The sequence below is a fragment of the Protopterus annectens genome, chromosome 15.part0, assembly GCF_019279795.1.
Source record: "Protopterus annectens isolate FY-2018-M chromosome 15.part0, PAN1.0, whole genome shotgun sequence".
Classification (NCBI taxonomy): domain Eukaryota; kingdom Metazoa; phylum Chordata; order Ceratodontiformes; family Protopteridae; genus Protopterus; species Protopterus annectens.
The window spans coordinates 3,685,170-3,705,789 of record NC_056749.1 but is presented as its reverse complement, the minus strand read 5'-3'; positions in this window follow the sequence as shown (position 1 = coordinate 3,705,789).

Below are 20,620 nucleotides of genomic sequence, written 5' to 3'. Positions count from 1 at the left end.
GGATACTGTACCCTCATACTGTGACACTGTACCTGTGTACTGTGACTCGGTACTCTCATAAGGTGACACTGCTCTAACAATGTGATACTGCACCCTCATGCTGTGACACTGTGCCTTTGTACTGTGACTTGGTACTCTCATAAGGTGACACTGTACTATAATACTGTGATACTGCACCCTCATGCTGTGACACTGTGCCTCTGTACTGTGACTCAGTACTCTCATAATGTGACACTGTACTATAATACTGTGATACTGCACCCTCACGCTGTGACACTGTGCCTTTGTACTGTGACTCGGTACTCTCATAAGGTGACACTGTACTATAATACTGTGATACTGCCCCTCATTCTGTGACACTGTGCCTTTGTACTGTGACTCGGTACTCTCATAATGTGACACTGTACTATAATACTGTGATACTGCACCCTCATGCTGTGACACTGTGCCTTTGTACTGTGACTCGGTACTCTCATAAGGTGACACTGTACTATAATACTGTGATACTGCTCACTCATGCTGTGACACTGTGCCTTTGTACTGTGACTCGGTACTCTCATAAGGTGACACTGTGCTCTAACAATGTGATACTGCCCCTCATTCTGTGACACTGTGCCTTTGTACTGTGACTCGGTACTCTCATAAGGTGACACTGTACTATAATACTGTGATACTGCACCCTCATGCTGTGACACTGTGCCTCTGTACTGTGACTCAGTACTCTCATAATGTGACACTGTACTATAATACTGTGATACTGCACCCTCATGCTGTGACACTGTGCCTTTGTACTGTGACTCGGTACTCTCATAAGGTGACACTGTACTATAATACTGTGATACTGCCCCTCATTCTGTGACACTGTGCCTTTGTACTGTGACTCAGTACTCTCATAATGTGACACTGTACTATAATACTGTGATACTGCACCCTCATGCTGTGACACTGTGCCTTTGTACTGTGACTCGGTACTCTCATAAGGTGACACTGTACTATAATACTGTGATACTGCTCCCTCATGCTGTGACACTGTGCCTTTGTACTGTGACTCGGTACTCTCATAAGGTGACACTGTACTATAATACTGTGATGCTGCCCCTCATTCTGTGACACTGTGCCTTTGTACTGTGACTCAGTACTCTCATAAGGTGACACTGTACTATAATACTGTGATACTGCACCCTCATGCTGTGACACTGTGCCTTTGTACTGTGACTCGGTACTCTCATAAGGTGACACTGTACTATAATACTGTGACACTGCACCCTCATGCTGTGACACTGTGCCTTTGTACTGTGACTCGGTACTCTCATAAGGTGACACTGTACTATAATACTGTGATACTGCACCCTCATGCTGTGACACTGTGCCTCTGTACTGTGACTCAGTACTCTCATAATGTGACACTGTACTATAATACTGTGATACTGCACCCTCATGCTGTGACACTGTGCCTCTGTACTGTGACTCAGTACTCTCATAATGTGACACTGTACTATCATATTGTGATACTGCCCCTCATTCTGTGACACTGTGCCTTTGTACTGTGACTCGGTACTCTCATAAGGTGACACTGTGCTCTAATAATGTGATACTGCACCCTTACACTGTGACACTGTACCTTTGTACTGTGACTCAGTACTCTCATAATGTGACACTGTACCCTAATGCGGTGATACTGCACCCTCATACTGTGACACTGTGCTTGGGTACTGTGATTCAGTACTCTTATAAGGTGGCAATATACTCTAATAATGTGATACTGTACCCTCATGCTGTGATACTGTGCCTTTGTACTGTGACTCAGTACTCTTATAGGGTGGCAATGTACTTTAATAATGGGATACCGTACCCTCATCCTGTGACACTGTACCTCTGTACTGTGACTCAGTAATCTCTTAATGTGACACTGTGCTCTAATACGGTGATACTGCCCCTCATACTGTGATACTGTACCTTTGTTCTGTGGAATGGCTACATCACCTAATTGTGGTGGTGCTGTGGTAGTGCTGTCGCCTCACAGTAAGACGTTGTTCCGTTCGATTCTCAGCTAGAGTGTCTTCTGTCTGGAGACATGCGTGAATGGGCGTACCTTCGTTGAAGGTTGTGCGTCAGGGCTGGCAACTCGGCACTTAAAAATCTACTGCCAATCATTAGCGGACCGGAGTTCCGCTGTGGCGACCCCTAACCAGGAAAAGCCGAAAGACACAACAACATTTTATTTAATGTTGTGGTGATTAAATTAATATTGTTCTGAGGAAGTCCCAAGTATAGCTGGGATAAAAGCATTTAACAATTTGTTTGATGTATTATTAAATGCATTTTTTCACCAACCATTTGGAGTTGTTCTTAAGAACTTTGGATTGGTCATTTGTTTTTGCTAATATTGTGATATAACTTTATACTGTGATCCTGTGCCTTCCTACTGTGACTCCACACTTTAAAATTTTATTTTATTTATTTATTACATTTGTTAACCGGGTAGTGTCCGACTGGGTTAAAAGCCCATTTTCAGCAGAGACTCGGGGAGAAAAGCTCCAGATATAAAAAAAAAAAATGCAAACAATACCAGATATAGAAAAAAAATTAAAATACAAACATAATATGAGTAGACATAAAACAGCTGAAAATAGAGCTAGCAAGTAGTTGAATAAAGCATGATAGAGAAAATGTATTGTAGATTATAAGGTAATATCTTCAGGGCCCTAGAGGTAGAGCGATATACATTCAAATGCAACAGGTTCAAAAATGACATAGTAACTAATCATTCAAATCATGTAAGCATGGTAACATAGTAACTAATCATTCAAATCATGTAAGCATGGTAACATAGTAACTAATCATTCAAATCATGTAAGCATGGTAACATAGTAACTAATCATTCAAATCATGTAAGCATGGTAACATAGTAACTAATCATTCAAATCATGTAAGCATGGTAACATAGTAACTAATCATTCAAATCATGTAAGCATGGTAACATAGTAACTAATCATTCAAATCATGTAAGCATGGTAACATAGTAACTAATCATTCAAATCATGTAAGCATGGTAACATAGTAACTAATCATTCAAATCATGTAAGCATGGTAACATAGTAACTAATCATTCAAATCATGTAAGCATGGTAACATAGTAACTAATCATTCAAATCATGTAAGCATGGTAACATAGTAACTAATCATTCAAATCATGTAAGCATGGTAACATAGTAACTAATCATTCAAATCATGTAAGCATGGTAACATAGTAACTAATCATTCAAATCATGTAAGCATGGTAACATAGTAACTAATCATTCAAATCATGTAAGCATGGTAACATAGTAACTAATCATTCAAATCATGTAAGCATGGTAACATAGTAACTAATCATTCAAATCATGTAAGCATGGTAACATAGTAACTAATCATTCAAATCATGTAAGCATGGTACAGCATAAAAAATTACAGATGATACAGTTAAACAGAATCCTGTTTAAGCTGAAGATAAAATGTGTAAGGATTGGACAAACTGTTTCTGAGAAGATATAGAGATTACATGTGGTTACCAGAATTTGGGAGAGCATACAGTTGTAAAGCAAAGTTTTGTGAGTGGACTGCTCTCTTCCAAGCTGTAGGGTTTTGTCTTCATAGGTGTGATGACTGACATAAGAGGTAGGAATATGGAAGGGGGCAGTTGAGGGATTTTTGGATGATATTAACCTGGATTATGGCAGGTGCAAATCCAGTGATTTGCTAGGTGGTGTTTTAGGAGGTTTTTTTTGAACTCTTGTTTTTTTTTTTTTGTTTTTTTTTTGTGATTGACTAAGGATGTGTGTTCCATAACTTGGCAATTTTGTAAGAGTAGAGGGAGTCCCCGAGAAGGTTGTGGGAGCGGGTGACGTTTAGCATTAGTTTTTTTCTGTTGATTTGAGGGGTCTGGGATTACATTTAGTTTGAACTAGGTTAGCCAGTGCAGGGAGGTCTTTGGGATGGTGGATGATTTTGTGGACTATGGTAAGTTGGTTGAGGGATAAAAGGTTAAGGAGTTCAAGCCAGTTTAGTTGAGAGAGGGCTGTGCAGTGGTGGGTTGTATGAGGATGACTGGTTGCAAATTTTGTAACTCTGTTGTAACAGGCTTCAGGCTTATTGAGATCCTTCTTATGCAGATTGATGAAAACGTGAGCGCCATAGAGGAGAGGTGGGAGCAGGTGAGACTGGCACTCTAATTGTCTTACTGTGACAATAATGTGATACTGTACACTAATACTGCATCAACATACTGTTTTACTATGTCTTTGTACTGTGACATTGTACCCTAATGCAGTATACCCTCATACTGTAACACTGATACTGTGCCTTCATACACTGACTGTGCACTTTGATAATATGACACTGTACCCTAACTCAGTGAAACTGCTCTTTCAGCTATAGTATGGCACTATACTATCATTTTGTCACATCATATTCTAATACTATGATATTGCACCTTATACTGTGACACTGTGCTTTCATACTGAGACACTGTACCCTAATGCCATGATATAACACTGTACCTTAATACAGTGATACTGCACCAACATACTGTCGCATTGTGCTTTCATACTGTGACACTGTACTCTAATACTGTGATACTACGCCCTCAAACTGTGACACAATACTCTCATAATCTAACACTTTGCCCTTATATGGTGATCCTGCATCCTCTTACTATGATGCTATACAATCTCACCATGACTTGACAACCATATAATCTGACATTGTGCCCTAGTACTGTAATCTCATACTGTGATGCTATACCTTTTCACTGTGACGTGACAACCTTATAATCTAACATTGTAACCTAGTACTGTGATCTCATACTGTGATGCTACCTTCTCATTGTGACTTGACAACTTTATAATCTGACATTGTGCCCTAGTACTGTGATCTCATACGGTTATGCCATGCCTTCGTACTGTCACTCTGCACTGTCATAATGTGATTGTACCCTGATATGGTGATACTACACTCTCATTCTGTGACACCCTGATATGGGGCTACTGAACCCTCATACTGTGATATGTGCTTTCATGCTATAATTTCACACTCTCATGTGACACTGCACACTAACACAGTGATACTGCATCCACAGACTGTGATACTGTGTCTGTGTACTGTGACTCTGCATTCAGAGAAAGTGATATTGTACCCTAATACAGTGACACAGTAGTGTACCATCATATCATGATACATTGCCTTCATACTGTGACTGTGACTCTGCACTCTAATATTTTGGACATCGTACCCTAATACAGTGATACTACACCCTCATACTGTGACAAAACACTTTCACAATGTGACACTGTACCCTAATACTGTGATACTGCACCCTCATACTGTGACACTACTTTCATACAGTGACACTATACCATAGTGCTGTGACTCTACACCTCATACTATAACACTTTAATACAGTGATATTGCACCCAAATACCATCATATTGTGCGTTCATACTGTGATATTATACCCTAATACAGTGATACCGTACCCACATACCATCACACTGTGCTTTCATACTGTGATGTTATACCCTAATACTGTGATACTACACCTCCATACTGTGACACACTTTCACAATGTGACACTGTACCCTAATACTGTGATACGGCACCTTCATACTGTGACACTACTTTCATACAGTGACACTATACCATAGTGCTGTGACTCTACACCTCATACTATAACACTTTAATACAGTGATATTGCACCCAAATACCATCATATTGTGCATTCATACTGTGATATTATACCCTAATACAGTGATACTGTACCCACATACCATCACACTGTGCTTTCATACTGTGATGTTATACCCTAATACTGTGATACTGCACCTTCATACTGTGACACTACTTTCATACAGTGACTCTACACCTCATACTATAACACTGTATCTTAATACAGTGATACTGCTCCCACATACCATCACACTGTGCTTTCATACTGTTATATTATACCCTACTACTGTGATACAACAGCCCCATACTGTGACACAACACTTTCACAATGTGACACTGCACCCTAATACTATGATACTGCACCCTCATACTGTGACACTACTTTCATACAGTGACACTGTACCATAATGCTGTGACAATACACCTCATACTATAACACTGTACCTTAATACAGTGATACTTTGCCCACATACCATCACATTGTGCTTTCATACTGTGACACTGTACCCTAATACTGTCATACTACACCCTCATACTGTGACACAACACTTTCACAATGTGACACTGTACCCTAATACTGTGATACTGTACTCTCATACTGAGACACTTCTTTCATACAGTGACACTGTACCATAGTGCTGTGACACTACACCTCATACTATAACACTGTACCTTAATACAGTGATACTTTGCCCACATACCATCACATTGTGCTTTCATACTGTGACACTGTACCTAAATACTGTCATACTACACCCTCATACTGTGACACAACATGCAGTAATTTCATAATGTGACACTGTGCCCTAATACAGTGACAAAGCAGTGTACCCTCATCCCATGATACAATGCCTTCATACCATGACTGTGACTCTTCACTCTATTACTGTGACATTGTACCCTAATACAGTGATACTTCACCCTCATAGTTTGACTCAACAGTTTCACAATGTGACACTGTACCCTAATACTGTGATACTGCACCCTCATACTGTGACACTACTTTCATACAATGACACTGTACCATAGTGCTGTGACACTATAGCTTGCACTATAACACTGTACCTTAATGCAGTGATACTGCACCCACATACCATCACATTGTGCTTTCATACTGTGGTATTATAATCCAATACTGTGATACTATACCCTCATGCTGTGACACAACACTTTCACAGTGTGACACTGTACCCTAATACTGTGATACTGCACCCTCATACTGTGACACTACTTTCATACAGTGACACTGTACCATAGTGCTGTGGCACTATACCTTACACTATAACACTGTACCTTAATGCAGTGATACTGCACCTACATACCATCACATTGTGCTTTCATACTGTGATATTATAATCCAATACTGTGGTACTATACCCTCATGCTGTGACACAACACTTTCACAGTGTGACACTGTACCCTAATACTGTGATACTGCACCCTCATACTGTGACACTACTTTCATACAGTGACACTGTACCATAGTGCTGTGGCACTATACCTTACACTATAACACTGTATCTTAATACTGTGATACTGCACCCTCATACTGTGACACTGCTTTCATACAGTGACACTGTATCATAGTGCTGTGACACTACACCTCATGCTATAACACTGTACTTTAATACATGATACTGCACCCACATACCTTCACATTGTGCTTTCATACTGTAATATTATACCCTAATACTGTGATACTGCACGCTCATACTGTGACACTGCTTTCATACAGTGACACTAAACTTCATACTATAACACCGTACTTTAATACAGTGATACCACACCCACATACCATCACATTGTGTTTTCATACTGTGATATTATACCCTAATCCTGTGATACTATACCCTCATACTATGACACAACACTTTCACAATGTGATGCTATACCCTAATACTGTGATACTGCACCCTCATACAGTGACACTGGTTTCATACAGTGATACTGTACCCTAGTGCTTTGACACTACACCTCATACTATAACACTGTACCTTAATACAGTGATACTGCACCCACATACTGTAACATTGTGCTTTCATACTGTAATATTATACCCTAATACTGTGATACTGCACGCTCATGCTGTCACATTGTGCTTTCATACTGTAACATTAGTTTTGATGTGATTCATTGTTGGTATTGTGAAATTGTTTGTAATAACTTCTGCTGACTTATTTCTGTATTACCCATGAAGCTGCACTCTGATGTGACATTGTACCCAATTACAGTGAGAGTGCATCCTCATTCTGTGATACTATGCCTTCATTCTGTGACTCCACACTCTAACAATATTACACTGTACCCTATTTCAGTGATACCACACTCTCATACTGTGCATTGTGCCTTTGTACTGTGACACTATTCCTTCATACAGAGAATCTGCACTCTCTTTCTGTGACACTGTACCCTAATATTAACAACGTGCTCTTGTACGGTGATACACTGGCAACTGCCAAGTTCCTTCTAATCAGGGTGTTAGACTGAACATCTCACATTAGCCTTAAGGTTGCGTGCCTTGCAGCATGTTTTACTAAGCAAGGAGTGGTCATCCCCTGCTTAATCCAGGATATCTTTTTTTCAATTTTTTAAATGCATCTTTTCAGAAAACATTCCCTTAATTACCTGTGGTTCAAAATGTCAAACACTGTCCGATGCAGCGCCATCAACATGTGACATAATGCCCTTAGATTGTGACATGCCTCCCTTATACAATGACACAACACAATTTGTAATGTGACACAGTACCTTCACACTATAGCTATATTTTTCTAATGTTTTATTTATGTAAGTATTCATTCATTTATTTATTTATTTACTTATTTTCTCTTTTATGACTGGTTTGCCCCACAAGCCCTCTGCCATGTCTTCACCAGAGACCTGAGAAAGCATTTATTTATTAATTTTATTTGACTTTGTTTGCAGGGAAAATCCAACTAAACAAAGCCCCTTTTCAGCAGAGGTCCTGGGACAAAAGCTTCACATTACGTACATTTGAATAAGCTATTAGTAAAATATACAGTAACACTCAGGATTGTGTAACGTAACACGTGATCACTATGTGACATACATCATGTATTATCTACAGCATTTTAAGCTCAGACACACCTATAAATCATAGTTTATACAGCATGTATAGCTTACATCAATAGAAGATTGCATATTTTTATTTACAGAGCATTTATATACTCCCATTGTAATATTAGCATGCAGACATCAGAGAAGGTATATATATTTTTATCCATCCAATTACATTTACTAGAGGCACTTAACCTGAAGAGAAAAATTGATGCAAATAGTGTCAAAGCCTTATACCATAGACAAAGGTAAACTTCCCTCATCACTTGATACAAACTGTTTTAGAAACAAATACAACAGCCATCAGGTGATATGATTGATTCAGAAAGCTTTGGTAGCAATCATTACTCAACTCTAACTCTGACTTTGCCATCAACTACAGAAGCTATACCCCCTCAAACATGAAACATATTACCAAATACATTACCCCAGATCTTCATCAAAACAATATCAATCCTTTAGCCATCTATGCTAACTTCTAACCTTTTATAGCCATACCTGTCAAAGAAACGTAATCATTACTTGCTTAACCAAACTCCTCTGGTGCAAAATTAGGAAACTACAGCCCACTTTCCTAAAAAAAGTAGCAAACAGAACTGCTAAACCACTGAGGCATAATTTTTAATCTCTCACTCATTACTTTGATATTCCTTCTCTCCTTCAAGCACCCTACATTATACCTTTACCCAAAATCCACACTCCCCCAAAATGTAAGGATTTCAGACCAATCTCAAACCTGTGCTCTATCACAACATTTTCAAAAAGCAAAGATAGCAACAATTGTTTAAACATATAAACAATTACAGGTTTCTCTGTTATCAACAACATGGCTTCAGAAACACTTTCAGTACTATGACTGCATTACTTTTTGCCACAGAGAGTATTTGTAGTGACATAATTAAAAGTCTGATTACCACTCATATGTTTGTAGACATGATACAAGTTTTTGAGATGGTGAATTATAGGTTAATACTGGATAAGTTGCATAAACCTTGATAAAAACACTCTCCTTTGGTTCAAAATTACTTACAGGATAGAACCTTTCAAGCCTACACTAATAATCATTTCTCAGAAATGGAATTCTGGGTAATGAGTACCTCAAACCTTGGTCTTAGGTCCCCTCTTGTTTTCCTTTTCTCAATGTATAACACTGAATTTACCCACCTCAAGTTTGATAATGTATCCAGATGATATTCTCCTACTACAAGACAGCTAAACCCTTTCTTCACATTCAACAGATAATACAGTCTCAGTTTACAGACCTGTGCAAATGGTTCTACTCAAATAAATGTGAAATTAGCAGTACCAAGACAAGCTTTATGCTTTTCTCTATAAACAGGAAATGACCATCAAGGAGTCTCTGTCCTCCGTCCCTGTATGCCCCCTTTTGCTCAGACTATAAGATAGTTATCATTGCCATCAGCCAGTTCCTTAACAGCCACTTTAAGGCCCTTAACTCATTCACTCCAATGGAGCTCAAGAAGTTTGCACTGTAACTTCCAATGGGCGGAGCCTAAGCCTTTTGACAGAATTAAATTATGTTCTCACATTTCAAACAAATGTTCATATCTCTGAAACCACAAGGGTTATGAAAGAAGTATCAATGGTCAACTCTTCAGCACAAACTATTTTTATAATGGTAGTATTTCTTAGGTTCTAGGTCTTAAACTGAATTTTATAAATCACAGTAAACACAAGTAACTACTACATTTATAATATTTTGTAAGCAACTTAATATCTTACCAACCACTCAGGTTATACACATACTGTTAACAAAATTGTATTCATCTAGCTGAGAGATTTCATATGAGGCTAAGGATTTCTTTCTGAGTTAATTGGTTGTTGAGGTATTCAGAAAAATGTGAAAATTACATGTATATAAATTAATATCATAAAAACAACAGTTAATATCTATTTACTTGCAGTTGAGTTTGCCATTATGTAAGCTTTAAGATGAAATCCTTTAAAACCTTGCACATAGCGTGGTTTTGGAATTATTGATGCAAATATGAACAGGCAATATCTGACGCCTACAAGAATCAGTAGGAGTTAACTGCAGATGCACTTGGAAGTGTCACTCGGATGTCATGAGTTAAAAAAGGGTGTCCAGTCTTACTGTGTAATGTTACTATTAATACAAATGGTAGTTTTACCAAGAGCAAGGCTATTAGGAGTGGCCCACAGTGTCACCAAATAAATATGCAAGTATTCTCAGAGCTTAAATATCTCTACACAGATCAGCCACAATGAAAGGTTTAAATATGTTTAGTAATAAAAAATAAAAGAACAAAGTAATACTAAATATATATTTACAGTGACATCAGAGTTCAAAATCACAGGAAATATTTAAAACATCATTGCAGGACAATCTCAAATAAATAAAGAAAAATATCTAAGCTAAGCTTTCCTATATTCCTGACTATATCTAAGAGAATTACTATAACCTAAGAACGTACTTACTACAGAGAAAGGCAAATGTGTGCTGAATGAGTCGTCTTGTTGCCAGGTCGAAGACAGAATACAGAATGCTGTGTCTCTCTTAGAGACTCCTCAAATTAATATCTCAAGTATTACTGCTGGGATAGCTTGCAGAATTACATAATTTCTTGTCATCTGACTCTATCCCAGGTGACCCCCCACTAGCAGTATTTAGCATTTACCTGTGAAAATACATAGAACTCAGATCTATGGCAGCAACTGGAAGTCATAAAACAACAAAACACTTCCAAGACAATACAGAAAGCTTCTTAGCACAGATAATGTGTCTCCTTGCTGCCATAAAGTAATTTAATTTTACCTATTTTTCTGAAATTTACTAGACTGAGGATAACCTCCTGTGTTCCAGTTTCCATTGTTAAAATATATACATTTAAATAGTTACAACAGTGTATGTATATTTCTCTTCAGTTCTGGCAGGGCACAGTGTGCACACATCTTTAAGCTCAGTACTTTACAAACCCTTTTCAACACACGTCTGTACAAACAAGTTTGATATACACATAACATACAGTTGTAATGTAATTGTAACACAAGCATCTTACATAAATCATTTTGATATTCACGAATGACATTGACATATAATTATTTACAAAATTCCAGGTAGCTGTGCTTGCAGTATCTCCTTTTGTTACGTGACGGAGAAAAAACTACATTCTTAGAAGCAGACAGGTAAATTCAGTTAAACTAGTCAAACCTAAGTTTAAACTCATGGCTGTGGAAAATGTTCTCTCAAGACTAGGACCTGCCATATTGAATCAGTTACCTGCAGACATAAGAAAACTTGAAAATGTATGAAAGCTCAAAAAGCATCTTAGGCAACATTAGTGAAAAGAATGCATGAGCGCATGCTCATGAAACATCAGCTAATGGTAACACACCACTCTTCTGCAAAATATTAATTCTACCTGCACTGCTGTCTAAATATTATAAATAATGAAATGTTTATGAACTTATCCAACTTCCTGTAGTTTGCATTATGAATACTGTACCATTTTATGTTTCTTGTGTGTATATCAATACCAAGGTCATGATTGAAACGGCTCAGCATACCAGTTCACCTGAACAGTTATCTCATTATAAATAAAGTATAATAAATGTTTGTAAGGAACAACACTGATATATGCTACTGCAACACAACCTCACAGGTATACTTTAAACTTAAGGGAAAACACTGAGATATATTACAGTGAGACGGTATCACATATATACACTGTAGTAAGACATAATATCAGCATGTACTACACCAAAGGGACCTCAGTGGTATACATTGTAGTAAGATATAACACTATCATACACTAGAGGAATGGGACATCACAGATATATACTGTAGTAAGGAACACCACTGACATACAGTACAGCAATGGGACATCACAGATATATACTGTAGTAAGGAACAACACTGACATACACTACAGCCTTGGGACATCACAGATATATACTGTAGTAAGGAACAACACTGACATACACTACAGCAGTGGGACATCACACACACACACATACATATATATATATATATATATATATATATATATATATATATATATATATATATTGTAGTAAGGAACAACACTGACATACAATACAGCAATGGGACATCACAGGTATATGCTGTAGTAAGGAACAACACTGACAAACACTACAGCAATGTGACATCACAGATATATACTGTAGTAAGGAACAACACTGAACAACACTACAGCAGTGGGACATCACATATATATACTGTAGTAAGGAACAACACTGACATACAGTACAGCAGTGGGACATCACAGATATATGCTGCAGTAAGGAACAACACTGACATACAATGCAGCAATGGGCCATCTCAAGTATACTCTGTAGTAAGGAACAACACTGACAAACACTACAGCAGTGCGACATCACATAAATATACTGTAGTAAGGAACAACACTGACATACAGTACAGCAGTGGGACATCACAGATATATGCTGCAGTAAGGAACAACACTGACATACAATGCAGCAATGGGCCATCTCAAGTATACTCTGTAGTAAGGAACAACACTGACATATACTACAGCAATGGGACAACAAAGATACATACAGTATTAGGGAACAACACTGACATGCACTAAAGCAGTGGGACATCACAGGTATACACTATAGTAAGGAACAATACTGACATACAGTACAGAAATGGGACATCACAGATACATACTGCAGTAAGGAACAACACTGACATACAATGCAGCAATGGGCCATCACATGTATATACTGTAGTAAGGAACAACACTGACATACAGTACAGCAATGGGACATCAAAGATACATACAGTATTAGGGAACAACACTGACATACACTAAAGCAGTGGGACATCACAGGTATACACTATAGTAAGGAACAATACTGACATACAGTACAGCAATGGGACATCACAGATACATACTGCAGTAAGGAACACTGACATACAATGCAGCAGTGGGACATCACATGTATATACTGTAGTAAGGAACGACACTGACATAAGGTACAGCAATGGGACATCACAGATATATACTGCAGTAAGGAACACCACTGACATACACTACAGTAGTAAAACACCATAGCTATACACTGTAGTAAGGAACAAAACTGACATACACTACAGCAATGGGACATCACAGATACATACAATAGTAAGGAACAACACTGACATACACTAAAGCAGTGAGGCATCAGAGGTATATACTATAGTAAAGAACAACACTGACATACAGTACAGCAATGGGACATCACAGATATATACTGTAGTAAGGAACAACACTGACATACACTAAAGCAGTGGGACATCACAGGTATACACTGTAGTATGGAACAACACTGATATAAACTACAGAAGTGGGACATCATAGATATATACTGTAGTAAGAAATAACACTGGCAAACACTACATCAATGGGGCATCACATTTATATACTGCATTAAGGAACAACACTGACATACACTACAGCAGTGGGACATCACAGGTATATACTGTAATAAAGAACAAAACTGACATACATTACACAAATGGGACATCACATATATATACTGTAGCAAGGAACAACACTGACATACACTACACCAATGGGACATCACACATATACATGCTGTAGTAAGGAACAACACTGACATACAGTACAGCAGTGGGACATCACACATATATACTGTAGTAGGGAACAACACTGACATACAGTACAGCAGTGGGACATCACACATATATACTGTAGTAAGGAAAAACACTGACATATACAACACCAATGTGACATCACAGATATATACTGTAGTAAGGAACAACACTGATATACAGTACAGCAATGAGACATCACAGATATATTCTGTAGTAAGGAACAACACTGACATACACTACAGCAGTGGAGCATCACAGGTATAAACTGTAGTAAGGAACAACACTGACATACACTAAAGCAGTGGGGCATCACAGGTATAAACTGTAGTAAGGAACAACACTGACATACAATACAGCAGTGGGACATCACACATATATACTGTAGTAAGGAACAACACTGACATACACTACACCAATGGGACATCACACATATACATGCTGTAGTAAGGAACAGCACTGACATACAGTACAGCAATGGGACATCACACATATATACTGTAGTAAGGAACAACACTGACATACAGTACAGCAGTGGGACATCACACATATATACTGTAGTAAGGAAAAACACTGACATATACAACACCAATGTGACATCACAGATATATACTGTAGTAAGGAACAACACTGATATACAGTACAGCAATGAGACATCACAGATATATTCTGTAGTAAGGAACAACACTGACATACACTACAGCAGTGGGACATCACAGGTATAAACTGTAGTAAGGAACAACACTGACATACACTAAAGCAGTGGGGCATCACAGGTATAAACTGTAGTAAGGAACAACACTGGCATACACTACAGCAGTGGGGCATCACACATATATACTGTAGTAAGGAACAACACTGACATACACTACACCAATGGGACATCACACATATACATGCTGTAGTAAGGTACAACACTGACATACAGTACAGCAGTGGGACATCACACATATATACTGTAGTAAGGAACAACACTGACATACACTACACCAATGGGACATCACACATATACATGCTGTAGTAAGGTACAACACTGACATACAGTACAGCAGTGGGACATCACACATATATACTGTAGTAAGGAACAACACTGACATACACTACACCAATGGGACATCACACATATACATGCTGTAGTAAGGTACAACACTGACATACAGTACAGCAGTGGGACATCACACATATATACTGTAGTAAGGAACAACACTGACATACACTACACCAATGGGACATCACACATATACATGCTGTAGTAAGGTACAACACTGACATACAGTACAGCAGTGGGACATCACACATATATACTGTAGTAAGGAACAACACTGACATACACTACACCAATGGGACATCACACATATACATGCTGTAGTAAGGTACAACACTGGCATACAGTACAGCAATGGGACATCACAGATATATACTGTAGTAAGGAACAACACTGACATACACTAAAGCAGTGGGACATCACACACACACACACACACACACACACACACACACACACACACACACACACACACACACACATATATATCTATATATATAAATATATATTGTAGTAAGGAACAACACTGATATACACTATAGCAATGTGACATCACAGGTATATGTAGTAAGGAACAACACTGACAAACACTACAGCAATGTGACATCACATATGTATACTGTAGTAAGGAACAATACTGACAAACACTACAGCAGTGGGACATCACAGGTATACACTATAGTAAGGAACAACAATGACATACAGTACAGCAATAGGACATCACAGATATATACTGTAGTAAGGAACAACACTGACAAACACTACAGCAATGTGACATCACAGATATATACTGTAGTAAGGAACAACACTGACAAACACTACAGCAGTGGGACATCACATATACATGCTGTAGTAAGGAACAACACTGACATACAGTACAGCAGTGGGACATCACAGATATATACTGTAGTAAGGAACAACACTGACATACACTAAAGCAGTTGGACATCACAGATATATACTTTAGTAAGGAACAACACGGACATACACTACAGCAGTGGGACAATTCAAGTATACACTGTAGTAAGGAACAACACTGACATATACTACAGCAATGGGACATCAAAGATACATACAGTATTAAGGAACAACACTGACACACACCTAAGCAGTGGGACATCACAGGTATACACTATAGTAAGGAACAATACCGACATACAGTACAGCAATGGGACATCACAGATATATACTGCAGTAAGGAACAACACTGACATACAATGCAGCAATGGGACATCACATGTATATACTGTAGTAAGAAACACCACTGACATACACTACAGTAGTAAAACACCATAGCTATACACTGTAGTAAGGAACAAAACAGACATACACTACAGCAATGAGACATCACAGATACATACTGTAGTAAGGAACAACACTGACATGCAGTACAGCAATGAGACGTCACAGATATATACTGTAGTAAGGAACAACACTGACATATACTGCAGCAATGGGACATCAAAGATACATACAGTAGTAAGGAACAACACTGACATACACTAAAGCAGTGGGACATCAGAGGTATACACTATAGTAAAGAACAACACTGACATACAGTACAGCAATGGGACATCACAGATATATACTGTAGTAAGGAACAACACTGACATACACTAAAGCAGTGGGACATCACAGGTATACACTGTAGTAAGGAACAACACTGACATAAACTACAGTAGTGGGACATCATAGATATATATTGTAGTAAGAAATAACACTGACAAACACTACACCAATGGGACATCACATATATATACTGCATTAAGGAACAACACTGACATACACTACAGCAGTGGGACATCACAGGTATATACTGTAGTAAAGAACAAAACTGACATACATTACACAAATAGGACATCACATATATATACTGTAGCAAGGAACACTTCTGACATACACTACATCAATGTGACATAGCAGATATATACTGTAGTAAGGAACAACACTGACATACACTAAAGCAGTGGGGCATAACAGGTATAAACTATAGTAAGGAACAACACTGACATACAGTACACCAATGGGAGATCACACATATATACTGTAGTAAGGAAAAACACTGACATATACAACACCAATGTGACATCACAGATATATACTGTAGTAAGGAACAACACTGATATACAGTACAGCAATGAGACATCACAGATATATTCTGCAGTAAGGAACAACACTGACATACACTACAGCAGTGGGACATCACAGGTATAAACTGTAGTAAGGAACAACACTGACATACACTAAAGCAGTGGGGCATCACAGGTATAAACTGTAGTAAGGAACAACACTGACATACACTACAGCAGTGGGACATCACACATATATACTGTAGTAAGGAACAACACTGACATACACTACACCAATGGGACATCACACATATACATGCTGTAGTAAGGAACAACACTGACATACACTAAAGCAGTGGGGCATAACAGGTATAAACTATAGTAAGGAACAACACTGACATACAGTACACCAATGGGGGATCACACATATATACTGTAGTAAGGAACAACACTGACATACACTACACCAATGGGGGATCACACATATATACTGTAGTAAGGAACAACACTGACATATACAACACCAATGTGACATCACAGATATATACTGTAGTAAGGAACAACACTGATATACAGTACAGCAATGAGACATCACAGATATATTCTGTAGTAAGGAACAACACTGACATACATTAAAGCAGTGGGACATCACAGGCATAAACTGTAGTAAGGAACAACACTGACATACAATACAGCAATGTGACATCACATGTATATACTGTAGTAAGGAACAACACTGACATATACTACAGCAATGGGACATCAAAGATACATACAGTAGTAAGGAACAGCACTGACATAAACTAAAGAAGTGGGACATCACAGGTATACAATATAGTAAGGAACAGCACTGACATACAGTACAGCAATGTGACATCACACGTATATACTGGTATAAACTGTAGTAAGGAACAACACTGACATACAGTGCAGCAATGCAATATCACACGTATATACTGTAGTAAGGAACAACACTGACATACAGTACAGCAATGGGATATCACAGATATATACTGCAGTAAGGAACAACACTGACATACAATACAGCTATGGGACATCACAGGTATATACTGTAGTAAGGAACAACACTGACATAAACTACAATAGTGGGACATCATAGATATATACTGTAGAAAGAAATAACACTGACAAACACTACACCAATGGGACATCACAGATATATACTGCATTAAGAAACAACACTAACATACACTACAGCAGTGGGACATCACAGATATATACTGAATTAAAGAACAACATTGACATACACTACACAAATGGGACATCACATATATATGCAGTAGCAAGGAACAATTCTGACATACACTACAGCAATGTGACATAGCATATATATAATGTAGTAAAGAACAACACTGACATACACTACAGCAGTGACACATCACACATATATATACTGTAGTAAGGAACAACACTGACATGCACTACACAAGTAGGACATCACAGATATATACTGCAGTAAGGAGCAACAGTGACATATACTGCAGCAGTGGGTCATCGCACACATATATACTATAGTAAGGAAAAAAACTGACATACACTACACCAATGGAACATCACACATATATACTGTAGCAATGAACAACACTGACATACACTACACCAATGGGACATCACACATATATATACTGTAGTAAGGAACAACACTGACATACACTACACCAATGGGGCATCACACATATATACTGTAGTAAGGAACAACATTGACATATACTACACCAATGTGACATCACATATATATACTGTAGTAAGGAACAACACTGATTTACAGTACAGCAATGAGACATCACAGATATATTCTGTAGTAAGGAACAACACTGACATACACTAAAGCAGTGGGACATCACAGGTATAAACTGTAGTAAGGAACAACACGAACATACACTGGGACATCACAGGTATAAACTGTAGTAAAGAACAACACTGACATACAATACAGCAATGGGACATCACATTTATATACTGTAGTAAGGAACACCACTGATATACACTGAAGCAGTGGGACATCACAGGTATACACTGTATTAAGGAACAACACTAAAATATACTACAGCAATGGGACATCAAAGATACATTCAGTAGTAAGGAACAACACTGACATACACTACAGCAGTGGGACATCACACATATATATACTGTAGTAAGGAGCAACACAGACATACAATACAGCAATTGGGACATCACAGGTATATGCTGTAGTAAGGAACAACACTTACAAACATTACAGCAATGGGACATCACAGATATGTACTGTAGTAAGGAACAACACTGACATATACTACAGCAGTGGCACATCACAGGTATAAACTGTAATAAGCAATAACACTGACATACAATACAGCAATGGGATATCACATGTATATACTGTAGTAAGGAACAACATTGACATACAGTACAGCAATGGGACATCACAGATATATATTGTATTAAGGAACACCGCTGACATACACTACAGTAGTGGGACATCACAGCTATACACTGTAGTAAGGAGCCATAATGATATACACTACAGCAATGGGACATCACAGATATATACTTTAGTAAGGAACAACACTGACATATACTACAGCAACGGGACATCAAAGATACATACAGTAATAAGGAATAACACTGACATACACTAAAGCAGTGGGACATAACAGCTATACACTATAGTAAGGAACAGCACTAACATACAATACAGAAACTGGACATCACAGGTATATACTGAAAAAAGGAACAACACTGACATGCAGTACAGCAATGGGACATCACAGATATATACTATAGTAAGGAACACCATTGACATACACTACAGTAGTGGGACATCACAGCTATACACTGTAGTAAGGAGCAACACTGACATGCACTACAGCAATGGGACATCACAGATACATATTGTAGTAAAGAATAACACTGACATACACTAAAGCAGTGGGACATCACAGGTATACACTGTAGTAAGGAACAACACTGACATACACTACACCAATGGGACATCACAGATATATACTATAGCAAGGAATAATACTAACAAACACTACAGCAATGTGACGTCACAGATATATACTCTAGTAAGGAACAACACTGACTTACAGTACAGCAATGGAACATCACAGATAT